The following is a 25,116-nucleotide window of genomic DNA, read 5'->3' as shown; positions in this document are numbered from 1 at the left end:
TCTCACGGGGGTAACATCACCACCAAATAGACTTACCGGCAGTGAAAACTAGAAACCTTATACAGGTTGTGAGAGCTGTAGGAATTCTTGACTGCTTTTCCTTCAATATAGCCTCATTTCCTATTGGTTCTAGGTTGGGCTAATGTCAGGTCTGATCCCTGTACTTCAGGGAGTACATCCAAACTCACTGCCTGAAGCCATAATAAAAGCTCTTTGCTTAATCCTGTGGCAATGGGTACAAGTAATGTTCAATGGAAAGGAAAAAGAAAATACCCCCCCCAGGACATTTATAAGACATACCACCTATGACTGCTGCTGCTCAAAAGAGCAAATACTATTATGTGTGTTGCTAAGCAATCTTGCATTTCCAGCCCTTAATAACTGCATTAGTAACATGCGGGAAACTACATCTGGATATGGATGAGATGCTTTACCTTACTTCTTTGCATAATCAGCCTTGGCAACCAACGGCTTCCAACACAATGCAAAAGTTATTATTCTGTGTTCCCTGGCTGGAACATGTATGGGAATTCAGTGGAAAATCTCCTGTTGGAAAGTCTGAGGGTTCTCTGCCAACTCTTAAAAGTCTTCAAATACCCCTCCATCCAAACAAGTAAAGACTGCAGTTGGTAAAGAAGAAAAAGTCTGATTCCAGAATGCACTCTTAGGGATTCTACTTGCTACTTTTCTATTTTAAAGGAAGTTATGGATCTCATGAAGCTAGAAATCTCTAAATTTTGAATTCCTATAACATCAAACTGTTACTAATTATGGTTCTGGTCATAAGCCATATGTTTCCCAGAAATAACAAATGTTCCATGGAAAAATAAGTGGCTAATAAGGGTGGGAAAACATATAGTAAATGACTTTGTTTTTCTTGGCTGTTAACTTTAGATATAATGAAATAGTCAATGAATAAAGGAGTGCTCAGCTTCAACTTCTTACCACTTAGAAAAGCACTCTTGAACTGCTGAAGGTTAGAAATAAATGTTCACACAGAATTGTCAAGTAATTTATTCTGATTTGCTTACATTTTAGGTTTTGAAAAAAAAAATTACTTCTGTCTCAGGTGTTTTTCCTAGTAGAAATCACAGTGGTAAATGCTCAACTAACTCCATATGATTCTTATTTTCAGACTGTTCAAGAGTTTCAATCCCCTTAAGTGGCATCAAAGGAAGCTATTGTGGTATTAAATATAAGGGTTCTTTGGGGGAGGGAGGGGGATTGTTGCATTAGGAAAAGGTTTCTCTCAATATTGCTATTTATTGGCTCATTATTTTAGATTTCCTTTAAGTTCCTCTTACTTTGCTTGAACAAGTGAACTGAATTAATGGGTTTTTGCCACTATCTAGTGAAAGAAAATGAAATTATTGATCAAGTTTTCTTCCCTTATAAAAGTCACGCCAGTACTAGGGGTGAGGGTTATGTTTTATGATAGTAGATTTTACACTAAAGAGTACAGATTTTTAAAATAAATTAGTCTGAAAGTGTCATTTCTATTTTCTATTGTAGTTAAGGCATGGTAGTCCTGTCAGTGCTATAATGTGATCAAGATTTGATCCAAGCTACTGTGGAGGCAGGTGCTTTTACCTATAGACTAATCAGTTCTACGCGTACCTAATGTGTTTACAATGTGACAGAGCCAGGTGCTGGGACTATGATCATGAACAAAAGTAGACCTGGGCTCTGTCCTCATGGAGCTCCTAGTCCAGGGCAGAGCTAGTTCATGTGGGGTCTGAGGACCAGTCTCATCAGAGTAGATATTGCAGGTAACAGTCTAAAAACATAGACAGCAGTTGGGCATTTCTGCAGTGTCCAAATCTGTGGCCAACTGCACTTTCCTCATGAACACTATGCGGAATGGCTTGGATATGGTTGAATTTGGCAATCAAGTTCCATGTGGCAGGAGTTAAGTGTAAGTTCTGGACAGGAAGACATGTACTGCCTTGTGACAAACTGGAAATTTTTTTTAAAAAAGTCTAGTTCTTTCCACAGAGAGTTTGAGAAGCTCTAGTCTAGAGTTTTCAAAGCATTGTAGGAAAGAGAAACATTCTTAAATATTACTGAACATGGAAGTGACACAAAAGAAAGCCCTGTTTTACAAATAATATTAGCTTCGTTTGAACTATAGGCAATGCTTTGAGGCAGGAGGACTTTAAGTGAGATAAATAATAACAATAAAAAGAAATTTAAAAAATAGTTTTCTTGATAGTGTCATATATTAGTCATATGTCTAGTAAACTTATACAATCTTTAGCCTCCCCAAGCACCACCACATAGTAAAATACTCTTTAGAAGATCTAATCATGTGTGATTAAAGTGATTTTGAAATGTCATTCCTTAACTTTACAGTAACAGAGAGAATACATTCTTTCCATTTTCAGAAACTTTGATTAAACTGCAGATATTAAGGGAACATTAAACCAATATACTATTATAATAACTTACACTAAAATGTCAAGTATCGTCACCAAAAGACGCAAAAGCAGCACATTTTTTCCCCTCTCTGTTGTTCCCAGCTTTCTATAAAACTAGAATTAATCTCATTAAATGTGCCTCATTTAAGTTTCTATGTGTCACCAAAATGCCATTAATTCTTGCAGCTGACTGAGTTGGAGTCTTTTGCAGCATTAAGATTCTTGCAAATGTAACATTTAAAAAACAGTTGAACCACTGTGTAACTTTTCAACTTTGAGGGTAAAACTCTATATAAGTTTTAACAAATGAAACCAGGCTCTCAAAGTGTATAAACCCCAGAAAAACACATTATTATGTTAAGATTTCATATATTTGGTTAAGTAAATATCTAATTATTTAGTCTCCTAATATTGGTTTCATCATATTTTTTATTTGTTCTTTTTAGTTATATATGACAATAGAATCTATTCTGATATATTTCATAATATTATTTTTAATCATGATGTAAGAACGATGGAACTGAAGGCTATATATTTAGAATTGGACATATTTGCAATGAAACTATAATATAAAGCTAAAACTCATCATCATGAGTCACTGATTATGACGTACTGAGGCAGTGGTTCTCAAAAGAGGGTGATTTTGTTCCTCCCAGGAGACATTTGGCAATGTCTAGAGATAGTTGTCATGACTGGGGTCATACATTACTGGCACTGGGAAGCTGCTAAACATCCAGTATTGCACAGAACAGCCCCTTGCAACAGAATTATCTGGTTTAAAATGAAAACAGCACCACATTGAATAAAATTATAGTAAAGAAGCACATGACCAACGTTTTCATCACTCCTCTCAAACTGAGACTCTTAGCATATGTCTGGTTGGAAGATTTGTTTTCCCCAAAATGCGTTCTTTGAAATCCTAAACCTAAATCTCAAGGTGATGAGATTAGGAAATACATGGAGCCTTTGAGAATTAGGTCATGAGGGTGGAGACCTTGTGAATGAGATTCAGTGCCCTTATAAAGAGACCCCAGAGAGCTCATTCACTCTCTCCACCATGTGTGGATATAGCCAGGATATAGCCATATAGTTCATCATCTATGAACCAGGAGACAGTCCCTCACCTGCCAATGAATGTTGGGCTTTTCAGCCTCCAGAACTGTAAGAAATAAATTGCTGATGTTTACAAGTCACTCCGTTTATGGAGTTTACTTATAGCAGCTTGAACAAACTAAGACATCATATAGAGACATAATCTATGCTTTCATTCATAACAGTGAAAGTCAGAAAGAAGTTCCTGAAGATTAAAACAGATAATTATTTTTGCTTTCCTTTGCTATAATTAGCTACTTATATCAAACCCTGTGACTTTTGCAACCAAGGCCTGAAGGTGATCCTCATAGACAGAAGATGATCCTGATTAATTTCATCAACAGCATTAACACTTTCTATGCAGATTTGCACACATTGCCATGAGGAGTTCTTCAAACATAATCTTCAGAGAACATGACTAGGGTCATATATTACTGGCACTGGGAAGCTGCTAAACATCTGGCATTGCACAGAACAGCCCCTTACAACAGAATCAAGGCCTATCAATACACCACAATCAAGGTTCCAGGGATTTATTATCATCCATGAAAAGTTACTGTTGATTTTTAAGAAGCACCAACAGATAATGGCTTTGGGGAATGCGGAAAAGGAATCCTATTCCTTAAAGGTATGCATTGCTTGTAAGATGTGAACCTTTCTTAGAGGTGGCAAATATACATAATGTATAAACTATATTAAGTGTCTGATAAGATATACCAAACTTTTCTTGTAATAATAAATAAGAACACTCTGAATTGCTCTGCCTCTCAGATCCTTCTCAATTGGTATCAGGCTCAGTTATTTTCCTGTAAAGACATATGTTGCTCTCCTCATCTTTTTACCTGTTCCCTACAACTCTGGAGAGAGGCAAGGAGACAGTGGCATCACCAGAGCCTCAAAATCAAGAATAAATTAATAAATAAACATTGCAAGTTTCCCTCTCATATTTTCCTCTCTTGGAATTTCTTCAAAGTCTCTTATTGAGAATTGAGTGCTATGAAGGATGTTTGTCCTGAGCTTCCTCCCAGGGTTGTTAAGACACGTAACTTTATTTTATTTAACAGCATAACCACACTTGGGTGCAATGAAACATATATTTAAATTCCATTTACTACTTATTCATGAACAAAAATTTACTATAAAACATTTGCTTATTGGCATACTGTCTGCCTACTAGAATTTGTAGGGGTTTTGCCTTGTGTTTATTGGCTGAATGAATGAATGAATGAATGAATGAATACCTTCTCCAGAGGTATAACAGCTGCCATCATACAATTGCAAACTCCTTTTATTTTAACATCAACAACAGGAGCCAATTGAACTTATTCCTTATTATGAGCTACTCAGATTTGTTCGTTCATTCATTCATTCTTTACCTAGCCTCATGATCTGGCCCTTAACTCCTCTTCAGCTTTCCTTCTCCTCTTGCTTACCAGCAACTCTGGCTTGGATTCTGCACCTAGTAAGCTCCATGCTCCTTCTGTTTACCTCAGGGCTTTTGCCCACAGCATTCTCTCCTTCATCTCCTTCAGAATTCTTGAGAGAAGCCTTCCCTCATCCCCAAAGAGCCTAGGGATAATCTCTGTTATTTTATGTTGTTTTTTTTTCCATTTGAGTACTTACTACACTTATAAAACATGTTTGTGTGATATTTTGATTATTATCCCTCCCCATCTCACCCTACTCAACAGTAGGCAGATGCCTCTCTTTCCTGTCCCCATGAATCTCCCCATCATCTAGCACAGTGCCTGTCACATAGCAAGTACTCAATTGATATTTATTGAATTATGTTAATGAATTATGTTTCTAGGAACACGATCTGTTATTGCGGGGTCATATCATGCCCTATCATTTTCCTTGAGGTACTAGGTTAATTGAAGTCATTGTTTATCCCTGCAAACTACATCCTCCTGGGTCTATATAGCATTAAAAGAACATGTTGCAAAATTTCTGGGAAATAACTACCTCTTTCCTCTTCTTTTGCTGTGTATTAATAGAAAAGCAGTTTGTGTTTGCTTTTCTGCTGAATTTATTAGTTTTTGTCATTAAAAACATGACTGAGTGGAAAATGGTTGACAGGAAATCAATTACTTGGATGATCAGTATTTGTGTCTATGTCTATATCTGAAAACATCTGGAAGCAGACTTTAATTATCCTCTGGATATTTGGCGTCTTATGTTCTCAGTCTCTGAGATAATCTCTCTCCATTATGGTTCCTGAACGAAAGGTATTCTGTTGACAAATGGATGCTTAGTGATGCAGGGGCATTTGTGAGACATAAAAAAATAAAACGTTAGTGAGCTCTCAGGCTAAGAGGATTAAAACATTCATTATTTTTAAGAGGAGGAGGAAAGAGTTTATTAATGCAGAAAAGTATAGAAAAATGTAATTCCAAAGTAACATCCTGAAATGGAGATGCTAGAGACACTCAAGCAACAGGATCTCAGGAATAATCATAAACCTGGAGTCTATTCATACACGTCACATTAAAACAACTTTACATGTATCTTCCCATCCCTTCTTAGCTGGTTCTTGGCCTCTAGACTGTTTTTACTAGAGTGCCTGAATTTCCTGTGTAACATTCCCTAAAGCCCAGGAAATGGGGGGATTATTTGCTGACTTCCGCCATTCTTTTAGAAAGCCCCAGTTAGGAAGCCTACACCTAACCTTTCTTGGAGAAGGCATCTTCTTCCCCCTGTCCACTGCTCTCTCCAGTCAGCAGCCACCACCCCAGAGTGGCTTCTTCCCTGTTCTAAGAGTTTTCTCAAGAAAGGAACAGAAATGGACAGAAATGGGAAACACACCTACAAGAACACTGACTCATCTCAGCCCTATTGGTCTTTGGCTCAAAGGACTCAAGGGTGAGTCTTGTACCATAGGAGTAAAAAGCACAGTCCTCAACAAGACATTGTCCTCCTTACATCTGGCAGACCCTATGAACGTGCACCATGAACTCTTGTGACTTCTCCTTGCTCCTCATAAACCAGAGATGAAGTAGGGCTTATTCGGGGCTCACTCCAGAGAGGAATCTACAGAAGGAATCACATGTCCCTGTGGTCACTGGCACAGAAGGGGAGCCTGGATGCTGGAGGAGGGGTGAGAAGGACAGAAGCCCATAGCATGTGAACATTCTGCACCCTTCCATGGAAGGGGGAGGGTTCTCGTGTTGGATCTCATTCCAGCTTCTCGTCTTAAACAAGGACCCGTATTAGCCTCTTATAGTTTAGTTTGATATCAGAAAGGTCTGGTGGCTACTGCTATGTCTCGGTCATGGTATCCAAATTCCAACCAAATTCCACAAGAACAAGGCATTTCTCAGGCTGCCTGATCTTAGCCTGTTTATACATATAGTTCTATCATGACCTTCTACCTAGAAGAAAGGCAAAAGGGTTCTCAGTGTCACCAAGGAAAAAATGTTCGATTTTTCTTAACATGACTTCAAACATTTTATTATTATCCTATAGATTTCGTTAAAAGGACTAGCCCTTCAGATGTGGAATAAACAGTTTTTACTTTCACTTTCTTGTTATATTCAGATGAACCATGTTGCTTGTGGAATACTTAATTAAACCATGGAGACCAAATGGGGGAAACAGAGGTAGCATGAAGAGCTAAGTGCATTTGAGTTTCATGTTACATTGACTTAGCTTCCTTCCCTGCAATAGCAGCAAAATATACACACTCAAAAAAAGAGAAAGTTTTGTTCCTGCTCCCATTTATTTTATTTTTGTCATTTGTTCCTCATATACAATTAGTTAGCCAAGAAAATGTTAGATTTATAGTTATGCTTTGTTTTCAACAGGCACAAAAAGTATTCCCAAGGCCTAAGCCATTCTGCTTCACCTACAAATCTTGGCTGGCTCTTATCTGGGGGCATTCGTTTATTTTGAAAAATTTCCAAGAAATTAATATACCAGTAGATTTCCCTTCCTAAAAAGCCAATTTCCTAAGTATTCAATGAGATGGCTTTGGAGACTGAGAGCAACAAATTAGGAAAGTTATAATGTACCTATCTTAACAGGAAATTTACTATTGCTATTGCTGCTGCCCTAATTATACTGTAATAGATTTTCAAAAGACTCTTCTCTGAATTAGAAAACATCCCATCTCCTCGCTGCACAGAATTCTCTTCCATTTCCCAAACCGAACGAATAGATTGGAAAGTAAGGGGAAGCACACGCTACTCATTTTTTTCTAGGAAGCAACAAGCCAGATTTTTATTTCATTATCATATCTCTTGCTTTGTTTATTTTAGGAAATCTCTTTGATACTTAAAGAACATTCTCTTTTAATCAGTTGCCATAGAAGAGACTAGGAATATTTCTAAACATTAGAAGGGGTGTAGAGCTTTCTTTGGAATACAAATTCCCCAAGAGGTAAAAAATGAAAACAGATACTCCATGACAGACATAAGCCAGTATTTTCTATTTGCTTATGTTCTATACAAGCATGAATGCACAACCTAGCCAGGACATAACATCTTTGCGTTTTCAATCATAATTGACACGATCTAAAACCCAGGCATTTCAAGAGGTTAAAAAGCAACTCACAGTGAGCAGTCACACAGTGTCTCGGACCTCAGAGCCTTCCACTGGTCCACGCAGATTTTATCACCAGCAGGTCACCAGCAGGTCAACGGACCTAAACTGAGATTACTCATGGTTAGTGAATGCCTTGCTAGAACATCTCACAACTCAGGGAAAAAATTAAATAAGGCTGCTACCCCTTTTTCTTCTGTAGTTGCCTCTGCAAACAACAAACAGGAAACACACCTACAAGAACACTGTCTTATCTCAACCCTATTAGTCTTTGGCTCAAAGGACACAGAGATGAATCTTATAACACAGGAGTAATAAGCAGAGTCCTCAACAGAACAGGAATCAGGACCCCACATTTTATAGTCTTAAATGCTCTGGACAGATATGATGCAGACCATTAATTATTGGGAGAAATAAGCATTTTTTTTTGTTACATTCAGGTCTTACAGCCTTAATTCAGAAAAAAAATATATATATATTCTCATACATATATTCACATATACATAATGTTCATATATAATGTGTTAATATGTACTCTAAAATATATAATTTATTTAAAATAATAAATAATAGACCAGAATACTACAATATCCTGGAAAATATATAGAAACTCTCATCTAGCAATCTTTTGGTTATAAGTAACAGTAAACACAATTCAAATTCACTTATATAATAACAAAATGAGGATATATTCTGATTCATTGAGTAGAATAAATAAATAAATAAATAATAAATAACAAAAATAAGGTTAGTTTGGGAAACTGGAAATTTGCTGTTTCATTTGATTTTCTATAATTCTCACAGCACAGGTTTTTCTCTATGGACTGAGTTCATCCTCAGGCTACTCCCCTCTTGGTACAAAAAATGGCTGCAGCACTTCAAGATTATATAGACATAGTTATGGATATAAATCTAGATACATATAGATATATCATCCAAGAGGATTTCAGATTCATGGCAGACCCAATAAAAGTTCTGAGATCCCTCAAGTAGCCCATCACTGAATCAATCACTATTCTTTGGGGTTTAGCATGCTAAACTGCTTAAATTATTCCAGGGTTATCCTTGGAGGTGAAGGTAGAGTTAATATAAACAGAAATCACATGGAAAAACATTCAAGGGTCTTTGAAGAAGGGAAAAGGTGGGAAAGATCAGTAAATATCCACCACAACAATGCTCCACAATATTCTGGAGACTGATATTTGAGCGTGTGTATCCACAAAGATGCTAATTCTTGGTTATCACAAGATGTCTGAAAGAGAATAAACCAAGGTTCAAAAGATACTCGTTACCCCAGGGATTCAGAAGATCTTACCATTATCACTGGATTTATACTCTGAGAAAATAGTTTCCACTCTGATTATGAAATGTATTTTTAGTGTATTTAAATATTTAATAGTGTATAAAGTACTCTTGCATTCAATCTTCTTTTTGTTACCAAACAACCCTTCCAGAGGTGGACAGGCATCCCTGGTGGAAGCTTAGACAGTGGGACAGATACTGCCAGTTGCCTCTCCAATGTTCAGTCCATCCTTTTTCCTTCCAGAATCTTAATTTTGTTCAGAGATGGAATTTTCCATGCTTAAAACTGTAGCTGAAAATGATGGGCAGGTGAAACAGTTTTGACTCTAGAGATGCAAACAGACATTACTAGGTCGAACTCCTGGGAACGCTCTTTCAAAGGGACTTGGCATTCACTGTTTGGTCTTTGCTCCTCCTTTTCTTCATGCCTGAAATACTGATACAATTCTGGATGAAGACCTCTATCTTGTAGCCATGAAGTAACAAGCACAAAAACAAAATCCACAGGCTATAAAACCTAAACTGAAAGGAGACACTATACAGGGCCAGCCTTACCTGTTCTGGGTATGTTATTTGAGAAAAAAAAAAAAGACTCATTTTGATTAAGCCACTGTAGAAGGATTCTTGTTATAGCCCACTGAACATAATCCTAACAGATACAGAAAGGTTTCTCAACCAGATAATGACAGATCAAGGCTTAAACCCAGGTCACTTGACTCCTCGTCTAAACTGCATTGCTCTCCAAATGCAGAACCTATTTTCTGAATTCTTTATGTACTGGCATTTTGAATTTATACTTAAAAAAATCCAGCAAATAACTTGTTTAAATGATCTAAGCCAAGTTCAAATGCTAAGTGGGGATCCATTACTTAGGGGGCAGGGGTTGTTTTTTCCTTTCTCACATGTGACACTCCAACATTTGAAAAATTGATGATGCAAGAATATCTTGGCTGCAGCAAAGGAGACCTGTCATCTCATCATCTATTCAAGGCCACTTAAGGAGGAATTAACCATCTTGCCAAACCTTGCTGCAGATGACTTTTCTTCCTTGATTTTTCTCATTCTCTCAACTGTTAAAAGATAGCAGAGCTCTCATAGAGGTTGGAATGACTTACCAACCCAAGGAGAAACCATACCCAAAGACCAATTCCAGAAGGATTAAGGATTTAGTTGTGAAAAACATAGAGCTTGAGCTTTGAGAGGGAAATACAAGAGAAAATCTTCTGACCTCAAAATGGGAAAGGAGTTCTTAAGGCACAAAGGTACTAACTATATAAAGAAGTGAAAAAGACAAGCCAATATCCGAGATGAGTTTGCAACATGTAAAATGAGCAAAAGACCAATATGCCGATTATATAAAGAAATGCTACAAATAAGTCATAAAAAGACAACACAATAGAAAAATAAGCCAGAGATCAGACAGGCATGTCACAGGAGGGAAAACAAGAATGGCGAATGGACAGATGAAAATGCAAATTAAACTTACGGTGGGTGGGGTATGAATTGATTTAACCACTAGGAACAAACTAGCCTTATCTTATGAAGTTTCATGCTCACACACCCTCCACCTGAGCAAACCCCTACCTGCATTCTCTAGTGCTAAAATTTGAGTGATGGTGTCCCCTACAAGCTTCAAGTTGAAACTTAACACCCCATGCAACAGTATTAAGGAGTTAATACTGGAAGGATTGTCATGAAGGCTTTGTCTGCATGAGTGGGATTAACACACTGATGAAAAGGGATTCAAATTCAAGAGAGCACCCTCTTGCCCTTCTGCCATGTGAGTATACAGCATTTATTCTTCCAGAGGCTAAAGCAACTAGGCTCCACCTTGGAAGTGGAGACTGATCCCCATAGATCATGCACCTGCAAGCACCTTAATCTTGCACTTTGTAGTCTCCCAAACTATGAGAAATTTATGTTATTCATAAATTACGCAGTCTCAGATATTTTGTTATAACAGCACAAAAAGACTGAAACATATAGAGAAAAACATATTTTTTTTAAAGAGAGAGAGAGAATTTTTTTTTAATATTTATTTTTTAGTTCTCGGCGGACACAACATCTTTGTTGGTATGTGGTGCTGAGGATCGAACCCGGGCCGCACGCATGCCAGGCGAGCGCGCTACCACTTGAGCCACATCCCCAGCCCAACACTTACATATTTGTACCAGGAGACAAGAAGAAGATTAGAGCAAAAACACAAATGTCCATCAACAGGAGAACAAAGAAATAAATATAATCACGTTCATACAATGGAATACTAGATAAGAGGGAAAATCAAATCACAGCTACATGCAACAGCTCAGGTGAACCATAGAAATATAATGAATGGAAGAAAGAATCAGTTGACTATACACAAGTGATAACTTTCTTTTAAATAAAATCCAAGAATAGCAAAATAAAACAATATTTTGTATAGGCTGACATATTTTACAGTTCTATTATTCTATTATCACATGCATAGATTCATGAAACCACCACAACAACCAAGATACAGAAGCGTTCCATCACTGTGCTGAACTCCATCTCCCTACCACTTTATAGTCACACCCACCCTCTGAGTGCCAATTTCTTATCCCTGATAACCACTAATATATTCTCCATCTTTATAATGTTGCCATTTTATAAAATTGCAAATAAAATAAAATCATTATCCAGCATGTGGCTTTTGGATAAATTTTTAAAATTTGGCTTACAATTTTGGTGGGTTTTTTTTTTTTTTTGGTACCAGGGATGAAACTCAAGGGCACTCAATCACTGAGTCCTATCCCCAGCCTATTTTGTATTTTTTTTAGAGACAGGGACTCACTGAGTTGTTTAGCACCTCACCATTGCTGAGGCTGGCTTTGAACTCCTGCTTTGAACTCCTGATCATCTTGCCTCAGACTCCTGAGCTGCTGGGATTATAAGGCATGTACCACCATGCCCAGCTGACTTACAGTTTTTTAAATCCATCCAAGTTGTTACATGTATGGGGTAGTTCATTCCTTTTCATTGCTGAGACGCATTCCGTGGAATGAAAAGTATCACATAAATATTTTTTTAATTTTTAAATTTGTTTTAATTAGTTATACATGACAGTAGAATGCATTTATGCACTTTAATATATCAAATATAGACGAGATATAATTTTATTTTTCTGAGTGTACATGTTGCAGAATCACATTGTTCATGTAGTCACATATATACATTATAGATCATGTTTAAGAAGTCTTCAGCAGTTCATTGGTCCTCAAGATTTTTTTCCTATGCTTTCTTCTAAAAGTTTTACAATTTTGTTTTATATTTAAATATATGATATATATATTTTTTGACTTTTGTTTTTGTTTGTCTTAAATTATGGATATCCAACTGCTCCAGCACCATTTGTTGCCCTTTCCTCCATTAAATTACTTACACATACTTGTCAAGAAAGCAGTTAGCTATAGTATTTAAAAATTATTTCCAGATTCTTTATTCTGTTCCTTTGATCATTGTCTCTATTCCCCTGCTAATTCCATATAGTTTTGATTATTGTAGCTAGATAAATCTTGAAATCAGGCTTAGTGACTCCTCCCACTTCTTCTTTTTTAAAATTGTTTTAGACCTTCTTGTTTCTTTTCCTCTTCACATAAATATTAGAATAATCTTGATCTATGTATATCCAGAACTCTTGCAGGTATTTTTAATAAAAACTGCATTAAACCTAAATCCGAATATCAATTTGGGGAGACTTTACATCTTTACCAAGTTGTCTTCTGATCCATGAACATTGTATGTTTCTCCATTTACTTAAATGTTCTTTGATTTCTTTTGTTGGCATTTTGTACTTTTCATCACACCAATCCAATACATGTTTTGATAGAAATGCACATAAGCATTTCATATGTGATGACAACTGATATTGTGTATTTAATATCAATGTTCATGTGTGCGTTACTAGAATTTAGAAATACAATTGAATTTTGTATGTTTATCTTACATTCTAACAATCTAACTGAACTCACTTATTAGTTCTAGGTGTTTTTAAATAGATTCCATCATATTTTCCTAGTAGACCATCAAAGGAGCAGTTTATTTCTTCCTTTCTGAGCAGTATAACTTTTATTTCCTCTCTTAACTTGCACTGTGTGAAACTTACATATATGTTAAATAGGAGTAGTGAGAGAGGACATTAATGCATTGTTCTGATCTTATGTAGAAAGGATTCAGTTCTTTATTATTAAGTACAATATTCACTGAAGGCATTTTGTAGATATTATTTATCAATTTAATGATACAGTTTTCCTTCATTTCTATTTTTCTGATTTTTTTTTACTATGAATAGTTGAATTCTGTCAAATAATTTTTGTGCATCAATTAAAATCATTGTGATTTTTTTCTTTTCGATTTATATAGTGGATTACATTGATTTATCTTTTCAAATATTGAACCAGCTTTTCATCCCTGGAATAAATCCTATTTGGTTGTAATGTATAATTATTTTGAGATATTTCTGGATGCTATTTGCTAAAACTTTATCAAGGATTTTTGCTTCTATATTCATGAGAGTCATTAGTCTCTAATTTTCTACTGATATATACTTTTTTCTAGTTTTGGAATCACAGTATTCTTAGCTTCATAGAATGAATTAGGAAAATGTTTCCTTATCTTCTCTTTTTTGTAAGAGGTTGTAGAAATTGGTGTTAATTTTTCCTTGAATGTTTAGTAGAATTTTCCAATTAAATCATTGGAGCCTGGAATTTTCTATCTTGGAAGTTTCTAAATTACTAATTCATTTTCCTCAGACATAAGGCTATTAAACTGTTTATTTTACATTGTGTAAGTTGTAGTTTGTGCTCTCTTGGAAATTAGTCTATTTCATATAAGTTATCAGACTTATATGTATAAAGTTGTATTCCCTTATTATTCTTTTAGTGTCTGCAGGTCTGTAATATCCCCTTTTGGATTCTAGATATTTGTAATTTATATCTTTTTTCTTTGTTAGAAGTTTGTCAATTTTATTGACCTTTTCCAAAAAACAAACAGCTTTTTGTTTCTTTATTTTCTCTATTGTTTTTATCTTTTAAATTTAATTGATTTCTGCTCTTGCCTTTACTATGTCTTTCCTTGTACTTGCTTTGTATTTATTTTGCTCTTACTTTCTAGTTTCTTGAAAAACTAGTTTCTTATGATGGGAGCTTAGATTATTGATTCAAGACTTCTCTTTTCTAATATAAGTATTACACTCATGCTGTAGATTTCTCTCTCCGAACTGCTTTAACCAAATGTCACAAATTTTTATATTTTGTATTTTTACTTCAACGTATTTTTTTTTTCTTTGAGACTTCCTCTTTGGTCCACAAATTAATTATTTAGCAGAGCTTTTTCTTGGAGGGTGAGAGGGGAGTACTGGGGATTGAACACAAGGATGCTTTACCACTAAGCTACATCCCCATACTTATTCATTTTTTATCTTAATACACGGTCTCACCAAATTGCCTAAGCTGGTCTTGAACTTGCCATTCTCCCACCTCAGTCGCCCAAGTAACTGATATTACAGGTATGCACACCCACCAATAGTCAATAATTGTTGATGATAATTCCGTGTCAACTGTTGGCAATTTTCTGTTAGAGAATTCTAGTTTGATTCCATCATGATCTGAGAACATATTCTGTATGATTTCAATGATTTTAAATTTGTCGAGATTTTTTCTGTAGTTTATCACAATATATTTTTGATGACTGCTTAAAAGTAATGTCCAGTCTGTTGTTGGGTGGCGTCTATAAATGTAAGTTAGGTCTCTTCATTGACAGTGTTGTTGCATTCTCTAGGCTTTATTGTTTTCTATTGTTATATTCGGGGGGGGGGTGGTTCTTATAGACGATATACATATTTTTTTCTTAAATCCATTGTTTTATCTTTGTCTTTTCATTTATATATTGGGACCAATGTCTTCTGCCAAACTTGGAAAAATCTCTAGTACATTTTTAGCCTTGCACTCTTTCTCCTCTCCTCCCAGGAGGCTAATGATAAATGTTAGATAATTTTTATATTTCCATACATCCCCAAGGCTGTTTTCCTTTTCTCTAAAATTTTTACAAATTTTCAGCCTATTTTTTTTTTTCTGTTTTTCTGACTGGGTAATTTCTATGATCCTATTTACAGTTCACTGATTCTTTCCTCTGCTTACTTTGCTATTAGCCTATTCATTGAATTTTTCTTTTCATTTCATTTATTATATTTTTATAGAAACTAAAAATGATAATAAAGTTTAAAAGAATGCAAACATGAAACCAATACTTTTTTTTTAAAGATGCAAATAGAAACAATTCTTTTCTTCTCCCCAAGAAACAAATACATTGATGGGCAGGGAAGACATCCAGTGACCGTGCAGTCTGACAAGACTCGTGTTTGACAAGGTCCTGCTTCTATGCCATAGCTCTCTGTTAAAACATATCCTGGGGGTTTCTCTATGGAAGGATGTCACTGCTCCGAGCATGGCTGGTTCCAGGTGACAGGACAGGTAGTTGAGGCAGGAACGAGCAGGGTTTCAGCAGGAAGCCGCAGCATGCCACAGTGCCGCAGAGCTTTCCTCCTCTGGCTCTTCAAAGTCAACCCTACCCCATCTTTCTCCAGCTCTTCAGTTCTCTCAAAATCCTAACTATTTGCATGGATTTTTATGTATTTTTCTCTCTCCCCTGACATCTGCTTCTCCTTGATTTCTACTTGTTTACCTCGCCTCTGGCCCGTTTCTGCTTTCATGATGACATCTGTACATGACATTTTTTCCCTGACTCAATTCTTTGACCAGGGCCACCTAGACATTCTAATGGATTCACTCTCCCCTGTGCTTGTGTTGCTCTCCAAAGCTGATGGAATAGAGATCCTTCCTTCTCCTTTGCTTCAAGGACGGAGTGGGGGAGACTGATTTGAAGGTTCCTGTCTCCTCTCTCTAGGACATGTTTCTAGGAGGTCACCAGCAGTTTCTTATGTGTGCTCCTTCCAGCCTCAGCCCAGCACACAGAGGCAGGAAGAGAAATGGGTGGGAGGACAAATTAACACTGAAAAGCTTGATAAATACTAACAGCAAATACTAAAAATAACTAGACAGCAGTATTCTACTTTTAGGAATTTCATTTGTGCCTTTGTGTTGGAGAGAGGGGGAGGGAGAGAGAAGGCTGTGGAGCAGGAGCTGGAAATGTTAATGTTCTCTGGAGGTGGAGGCACTGAAGAGCTTCCCCAGGCAGACAGCAACACCCCACCCCCTCCTTGAAATAACTCTTTCTCTTTCTCAGCTCTCCCAAGCTTCCACAGCTCTGCAAATGGCTCCCTCCCTCTCCGTGCTGCAGAGGACATTCCTGCTCTTGCCGGAAGACAGGGAAGCGGCTATGAGATGGCGGGCTGAGTTTCTCAACCTCATCGTCTGCCATTTGCAGAATAGCCTGCCGCCTCTCCACCTCAGCTTCCAGAAAACAGAAGGATGGTTGAGACCAACATGTGTCACATGTGAATCTGTGAGCCCCTGGCATGCAGAGTGTGACATGGCAGAGCCATTAATCCCACATGATACAATCTGCACAGAGGAGGACAAAAAACCCAGACTAGAAATTCCTCATGTCCCCCCCCAAAATGCCTACTAGAAGGCATTCCCGCTGTCCCATTCCAGGACTGGGGACGTAGATAAACAACTTTGTTCCTTCTATAGCCAGAATCTCCTGGGTTCATAAAACAGAGGAGAAAATCTGTTCAGTTCTGTTTCTGTTATTTTCCCCTCTCTAGTGGGCAATCTCACAGGCTATGAATCAATATGGATTGCTAGAGCTGAAGGAAAACACAAGATGAGAGAAACATATTGTTCCCACTTGGATGAATTATAAGCACCTTTGAGCTCTTCATCATATCTGTCCTGCACAATCAGCAAAGAGGTGGTATTTTGAGCCTGAGTCTTTCCCTTCTGCTCCCCCAATTCTTTTTTCCATCACAAATAGAAATAAAGAGTCTTCCTTCTCTTCCCTACTCTCAAAATCACCCTCTCCTTGTCCAGGTCTTCCAACTTCCTTCATGGCAGATGAACAGGGAGCATCCTCCATGTAAAGGTTAATTCCTCCAACTATGTCCTGAAGGTCTCCTCCAATGTCATCCACACCTCACTTCACCTCTTCCCCATCATTTCTCTTTTATCTTCAGACCACCTCTCTGGGCTTCTTCTCAAAGCCAGAAATCAACCCAGCCTGACTAATCCTGCAAACTTACCTTCGATTTTGTTGCTGGTTACATTTACGTCATGCTTCCTATTGAAGGATCTAAACGAAGGTTCCATCTTTCTACCGTTATTAACTTCTTAACTCCTTGCAACCAGCTCTCCATCTGCTTTCTGTAAGGTGCCTACTGATTTTCTAGTTGCCAAATGCAACTTTCCTACTTCACTCCCCTGAAACTGATTCTGTCCTTTGATTCTATGACACTACAACATCCTGATCTTCCTGGGAACTGCCTGTCCATTCCCAGACTCTTCCACTCTCTCCTCTTTCGGTTATCACATAAATCACTGCAGTCTAGGGCTGCCAGATTTAGCAAGTAAAAAATGTAGAATTTTCAGTTACATTTGAATTTCAGGTCAACAATAAATATAGTTCTTTTTATAAATATGTCTAAAATTTTGCATAGGACATTCTTCCACTAAGACATTATTCTTTATTGATCTGAAATTGAATTTTTCTGAGCTTCCCATTTTTATCTCACAACTTACCATAGTTGTTTATTCAGAGTTCATCTGTCCTTTAACTTTTTCCCTTGATGTTTCATATGCCTGTGGCTTCGATGGTTACTTTTTCTCTCTTAATTCCTAAATCTTCATTTCTAGCACCAATTTCTGTCTTTCCCCCCTCCTCTCCTATTACTCCTCTTTCTCCTCCTCCTTCTTCCTTTCTTTCCCTCCGCCTATCTCTCTCTCTCTATGATTCATTTTTTTCCCAAGCGTTTTATACCACTCCTAATTCATTATATATAAAACTGAAATTATTATTCTTGATCCCCCCAACCCGGCTTCCTCTACCTGAATTTTATTTTTATTAATGCCCTCTCTAGCCTCCAATGACCTCAATTCATTCAGCCATTCCAAATCCAGGAACCCTCTGTCTTTGAATGGCTGAATATTTGTTGGTTTCACCCTAAACCGTGGTCTCAGATCTGTCTTTCCTTCCATTTTCATGGCTACCTCTAACATGAAGCCTTTATCATTTCTGTATTGACTACAAATCCTACCAGGCTACTGAAACTGCCTTTAACTAGTCCTACTACATCTACTTTTACAACCCTCCACAGACTACTAATTGACACCTTAGTTAAAGCATAGTGAGGGTATGCCACTTCCTTGATCAAACAAATTCCCTGCTAGATAATGGCTATAGTCCAAGCTCCCCAAGCCAGCAATCACAGCCTTCCATGAGCTCACCTCCTCTCATCTCCCTGTGGCCTTCTCTGTGCACCCCAAACTCAATGAACATCGGAATATGATTCTAGGACTTTCCTATCTCCATTTTGCTCATGCTCAGACTGAGACGTAGTTTGAAGTTTGAAGATGACTCAAACAGTTTCTGCATAAATAGATGCTCACTAAATGTTTGTCGAATTAGTGAAGTCAGTCAGTTAAAAACTTAACATTAACAGAATGAAGTGATTAAATGCATGAATCATTTATGGATGATGCAAATGAATGCAATTTTCCCCAAACCCCATGTTTGCTTACTACCAGTTATGAACAATGTCAGTTTCATGTAAGTATCTCATGTCGGCTGGACTTCAACAGGACTCCCAGCAATGCAGAGAAACCCCAGCCACCCACTGCTGCTTCTCCAATCCCTTCCCCATATCCCAACATCTTACAGATAGAAGGTTATAACAGTAGTAAAAGCCCCTGTATTCTCTGTACATAAATCTCTAAACAACTGGGACTTCTCTATTGATACCAAATACGCATTCTTACCTAAGAACTTCTGAGTGCTTTAATAATCTAAATTGGAGGTCCACCACCCTTTATTGTAATGGATCAGATAGTAAATGCTTTCAGCTTTGCGGACCACATGTTCTCTGTTGTAATGACTCAGTTCTGCCATTATAGCACAAAAACATCCACGGATGACACAAAAACAAACCAGGGGACCTGTGTGCCAATAAAACTTGACCTAAAACAGGCAGCCAGGATGGGGGCTACTGAGTGTGACCCCCAATCTAAATCAAGCTCCTGATGAAGTTTTACTTTGTTTCATTCCAAAGTATACTTTTCATTGTAGTCACATAACTGGAAAGAACATCAAAATTTCAGTTGGTATAGTCTTTTCTTTTCACTAGATTATGATTAAACTAAATTCAGGGAAAAGAAGGAGTCGGGGCTTGAGGACCTAAGACCTCTCTGGAACTTTCTGCCCAGAGTAGTACAGGGCAACAGCAGGGTGAAGTCAGGCAAGTGAGCATCATACTTGCCATGGAATAAAATTTAGGAAGGCTCAAAAGAAACCATAGAAAATCATGCAAATATTCTTAAAGTCAAATATAATGAAAAATATACAGGGAGAATATAACATCAAAATTTTAATTAAAAACAGGATCACTATTTCTGATCCCCCACCCCACACCCGGCCGGCGCCGCTGGATTTCAACAAGGCCCTGTAATTAACCCCATGTTGGAGAATGTCCATCTATTTAATGTTGTCTTGGATTAGATCATCCCTCTTGGTATGTTAATGCCACTTTCAGTTATTTGGATCTACCACACACACAGGTAGTGAAGTATGCAGAGACTCTTGTGCCATACTCTAGAGAGTCACTTCTTAAAGTGCATGTTAAAGAGAGAAGAGAATTAACATTGCATTGCATAGCAACCCTGCATTACATGCCAAGTGACAAGCAGCACTATGCTCAGGGACTTTATACCCATCTTCTCATTTACAGACATTCCTGACTGGGGATAGTTAGACTTACAATTTTTCTACTTTACAGAAGTGTGAAAACAATCTGCATTCAGCAGCGACCATAATTTTGAATTTTGAATCTGGATCTTTTCCTGGACTAGCAGTTCTCTCTCCCTGATGGAAGGCAACCAGGAGTCGCAGCTCCCAGTCAGCCATGGTCACGAGAGGAAATAGCCCACACTCTGCAGTGCTCCATGTTGCTAAATCACATTCAGTAGGTGAGGGGTATTTAAAGAATTTTCAACTTGTGATATTTTCATCCTATGAGGTGTTTCCTGGGACATCACCCATCATAAGCCCAGAAGTATCTCTAACACTCACTGTACCCTATGGGGTCTGAGTGCATCCTTTTTTATGGACAAGGAAGCAGGTTTAGACAAACTGTGGTTATAGGAAACATTAAAAGCTGGCTGAAGATTTTTCACTATATCGTATTTTGTAAAGACTCTATGCCTTTGGAGCAGGGCTAAGGCACCTTTTTGCCTTCCTACCTTACACTTGCATAGCACCTCTTATCTATAAGGAGATTTCAACTGTCTCATCTCGTTAGAGCATTACGATAATCCTGGCAGGAGAAAGTCTCGTGTTCTTTGAGATGTGCTAGCATGGACTCATCAATTCCACTATGCAGATGAGGACATAGGTGTTGAGAAAGGTGAAGTCACCTGACCCATGTTCACCTGCTAATAAGTGATAAAACTGGAATTAAAAAACCCAGGTCTTCTGAGGCCTGGAGAGTTGTGCTTTTTTTTATATTCCTTCCACCCTCGTGGAGACACATCCAGCATAGGCATCTGATCTAATATATGTTCATTTAGTATTAAATGAGATAGCTTTATCCCAGAAGGGACAACATCGGACTAGATATTCTGATGGGAAGAAAGGGGCATACAGGGAAAGAAAGCTGAAGTACCAAGCCTGAGATAGGCCAATCAAGATCTGAGCTAGGCCAACAGGCACCAGAAGAAGCAGAGAAGGATGGGTGGAAGGGGAAGGAGCAAGAAGGCTTCCTGAGATGATGCAGCTGGGAACAGACTCAGAAAGGCCAGGGAAATTGGACCTGCTTTACCACTTCACCTGGGGCCATGCCATTTGCTTCCAAGAGCCACTAAAATTATAATTAAAGCCAAGATTCAAAGCAATTTCTACTCACATCCCTTGTCTTTTCTGCAGTCCATGCTTCAAAAGATCAAATCTATAATTTCCCGCTTCCCGTTTCCCCTTTCCTCGGGGGCCATCATGTTTGGGTAACCAGGCAGAGCATCACCTGATCACCAGACCCAGGATCATTCAGATGGATGAGAAAGATCAGATCAAGGTGAAGATGGGATGCAGAGGGGGAGGGGCGGGAAGCAATAGCTCATCATCTCTAACCCAGTTCTGGACAGAAAATGGCAAGTTTCACTTGGAAAAGAAATCACCTTTCACACTACCTTCCCGCACACGGCCCCAGCCCTCGTGAGGAGCGTACCTGATATCATATCTCTAATCATGAGATGCACAATAACACTTTCAAGCATTTAAAATACTTGAATGTGCAAAGTTTCACAGTTGGTCACAGGTTCATAATAGCTCTGTGCCTTTGTCACTGGGGAGATGCCATGCCAGGCTGGGATTCCACAGGACACCATGGCTCCCCCATTCTTCAAAACAGAGCAGCTCAAAAAAAAAAAAAAAAAAACTCCTTTGGCAATTTTAGCGACACAATAATAGAAAACACCCCAGGCAGAGCGTGAGAGACCAATCTTGTAAACAGCAGGATGGCAAGGTGTAAACAAGAATGGAAGGAAAACAGCCAGCCTTTTAAAAACATTGCTTTTGACAAGGGAATGGGAATAAATTCAGCCCCAAATATCATGGAACAAAAGCTCAGAGAAGTGTTAAATCACACACCAGGTGGCTGCAGGAATTTGCAATGATCCATTACAATCTGCCAACTTGTCTTTTGGCATCAAGCTTGATTTTATAGATTCCTCTTCCAGTTTTATATGCTTGGGGCTTGGGGGGATTGTTTCGTTGTTTGTTTCTCCTTTCATGCACCACAACCATCATTTTCAAGGTTGTTGCAACTTTCCTAGGTCCTATATTTCTTCCGCTGCTAACCTCCCAATGTTATTTTGGAGGGCCACAGACTAAATTGCCATCTCCCCTGTAACTGAATCATGTTCTTGTAAATAGAGAAAATGTACAACATACTTGTGCAGAGTTCCAGTAAATACTTCATATGATCACTTGTGTTGTTAGATTTGGTGCAATACCATTCCAGCACCTTCTATCTTTTCAAACCACCTACCTACCAGTAATTAGGCACTGAGCTCCTCTCAACAGGGGTCTGGGTGTAATAGGATAGTCCAGTCAGACTCTGGCTGTGAAGACCACAGAGTTGAATGGAGAAGAGAGACTCAGAAACACAAATAGTTACCATAAGGGAGAAAATCACCTTTACCTGTCAATCGTAGAGTGACAGCATATATGTGTTTGTTAAACACAATTTATGGAAGGCCATTATTTAGCTCCTGCACTAAGCCCCGACCAACAGACAAGATCAGAATGGAGACACACGTGGTAAGTGGCATGGAATCACAGTGAACTCTGAAATGGGCCAGTTTAAAAGAGAGAGAGAGAGAGAGAGAGAGAGAGAGAGAGATTGATTGATTGATTCATAGCAACTAATCTAAAGGGGATCATTTTACCTGAGTCTTAAGCCTGCGTGATAAGGACATTCCCTCATTCTAAGGACAGTAGCTTCAAAAAAACTGAGTGACCTTTTGTTTATTATTTATGCCTTCTTAAGCTTTTTCTTCCCCCTCTTTGCCTATAAAGCTAACCCCTTCCACTCAGAACACTGGAAACCCATTCTGTATTATGGAATGAGATATGGGCTGTGAATAAAAGTCAGTTAGATCTTTAAGCTCAATTTGCTATAATTTTGTCTTTGGCAGATTTCACTCATACTTTTTACCTCTCCCTCAGCAGGCTGTTTCCAAGAACGGATCAGGGAATGAGGGAGGCTCCTGTGACCAAGCACAGGTATGGGCCAGCACTCAGTGCGTCTTCCTAGGAGGCCAAGAGCTGCTACTCTGAGAAGTTCTCACCCATCTCCATCATCGCCTTGTTCAACAGACCTGTTCTCAGACTTCCAAAGTGCCTTGCTTAGACTTAAAGTAGCTGATGGCACCATGTCATCCACACCTACTGTGTATGGAGCACACCAGAAGTTCATGGATCTTTACGACATCCTCAGAATAGGTTTTGTTGCCCTATTGAAGAAAATGAACCTCCACGAAATTTTCAGGAAGTTGCCCAAGGACATACGATTGGTGAGTAGAAAAGCTGAGGTTGGAATCCAGGATCACGGGATGAGAAAGGCTCTTCAACAGTACGTTAGTCATCCTTCATCACATAGACAGTCTAATTTTCCTGCTAGCACATTTGCTTCATAAGGACAGAGATCAACGTGCCCATTTTTAAAGGAGTTCCCAAGCCGGGTTGTCCTAGGAGCAAGGAAAGTAGGCATCTACTCAAGTGATGCCATTTCTGGGAAGCCAAATGGGTTCAAGTAGCCCCATTATTCACCAAGCCAGGAAGTTCACAATTGGAGGCACATTTCTTTGGCCTTAAAGTCTTTCTAGTCCTCAAGTTCTTTTAGAACCTGGTTGGCCTAGGAGGGTTATGCTCAGCTAAAGCCTCAGTGAAGGAAAGATCTAGAATAAGAAGTAAGAAAGACACCTAGGGAGGAGCCTGGGATCTCCAAGATGGGCAAAGGGAACTTGAGAGGAAGGTGGGGATGTTCTGAAGACAAATGTGGATGTTTTGCTTGGTTGAGCCCAACTCTCTGTCCATGAACATAGGGAAAGGATATATTTTACTCAAGTTGAAGAAACACATGTTTTAGCCAGGCATGGTGGTGCATTCCTGTAATCCCAGCAGTTTGGGAGGCTGAGGCAGTACAAAGCCAGCCTCAGTAACTTAACACAGCCCTGAGAAACTTAATGAGACACTGTCCCTAAATAAAATATTTCAAAAGGGCTGGGGATGTGGCTCAGTGGTTAAGCACCCCTGGGTTCAATCCCTGGTACAAAACCTGAAGACAGATGCAATAGACTGAGTGACCAGTCAACCCAGATCTTTGAATAGAAAAAAAAATCGAATGGTTGCTTCACTCATAAAATAACCCAATCCAGAATTTCTGTAATAAGTGAAAGTGCCAGATTTATAAATGAAGGTTCATGGCAAAAAAAAAAAAAATCTGACAAAATATTAAAAAACCTACACCCTGGGAAAGCTTGATGAAAACCATGAGGTAGAAGTCTAATGAACCACAGGCTGAAGACCTTGAGAAGACCTTCCATGGGATTTGGCTCTGATAAAGAATCACCTCCTTCTGTGACCTGCAATTCAAAGACAAATACACTTCTTCTGGGCTTTCACTTAGGGCTCTTTTCTCGTGCAAGAAAGGTTACTTCTATTTACCTTATTTTGTATTTTTTTAAAATACCCTTTTATTAAATTCTTACAAAGAAAACAACCCCAAGGAGGCAAGGAAGGAAGGAAGCAAAGAAGGCTTGACCTTTCTGTGCTAAATGAGCTATTTCACCCAGAGCTACAGGTGATTGTGTTCTCACTGTCCTGAATAACAACCCTTTGTACTCCTTGGCATGAGAGGAATCAATAGCCACAGCCAAGGGCTCCTTGTGATTAAGTAGAAAAGGAAAAATACAGGTAGGAAGAGACTGGAAAGGAAAGAAGGGAGAGAAGAAACCACGAGAAACCTTTCCTTCTGCAAGTTTCTTAATTGAGTTATTGCAATATATATATTTTTTGTCTTCAT

At 38.3% G+C, this 25,116-nt stretch overlaps 1 protein-coding gene across 3 annotated transcripts in view; it reads right to left on the bottom strand.

The window, feature by feature from the left end:
- Ncald (neurocalcin delta) overlaps positions 1–25,116 on the bottom strand; it is a 391,592-nt gene that overhangs the window by 164,672 nt on the left and 201,804 nt on the right. For 2 of the 3 annotated variants that reach the window (XM_078016848.1, XM_013357529.4), the window contains exon 3: positions 8,061–8,156. The gene's annotated coding sequence lies outside the window, so the exon portion shown is untranslated. The remainder of the gene's footprint in view (positions 1–8,060; positions 8,157–25,116) is intronic. The other variant, XM_021724989.3, reaches the window with a different exon arrangement.

The sequence above is a fragment of the Ictidomys tridecemlineatus genome, chromosome 7 (genome assembly GCF_052094955.1).
Source record: "Ictidomys tridecemlineatus isolate mIctTri1 chromosome 7, mIctTri1.hap1, whole genome shotgun sequence".
NCBI classification, from domain to species: domain Eukaryota; kingdom Metazoa; phylum Chordata; class Mammalia; order Rodentia; family Sciuridae; genus Ictidomys; species Ictidomys tridecemlineatus.
The sequence above is the reverse complement of the archived record's forward strand: the minus strand, read 5'-3'. Positions and strand labels throughout refer to the sequence as shown.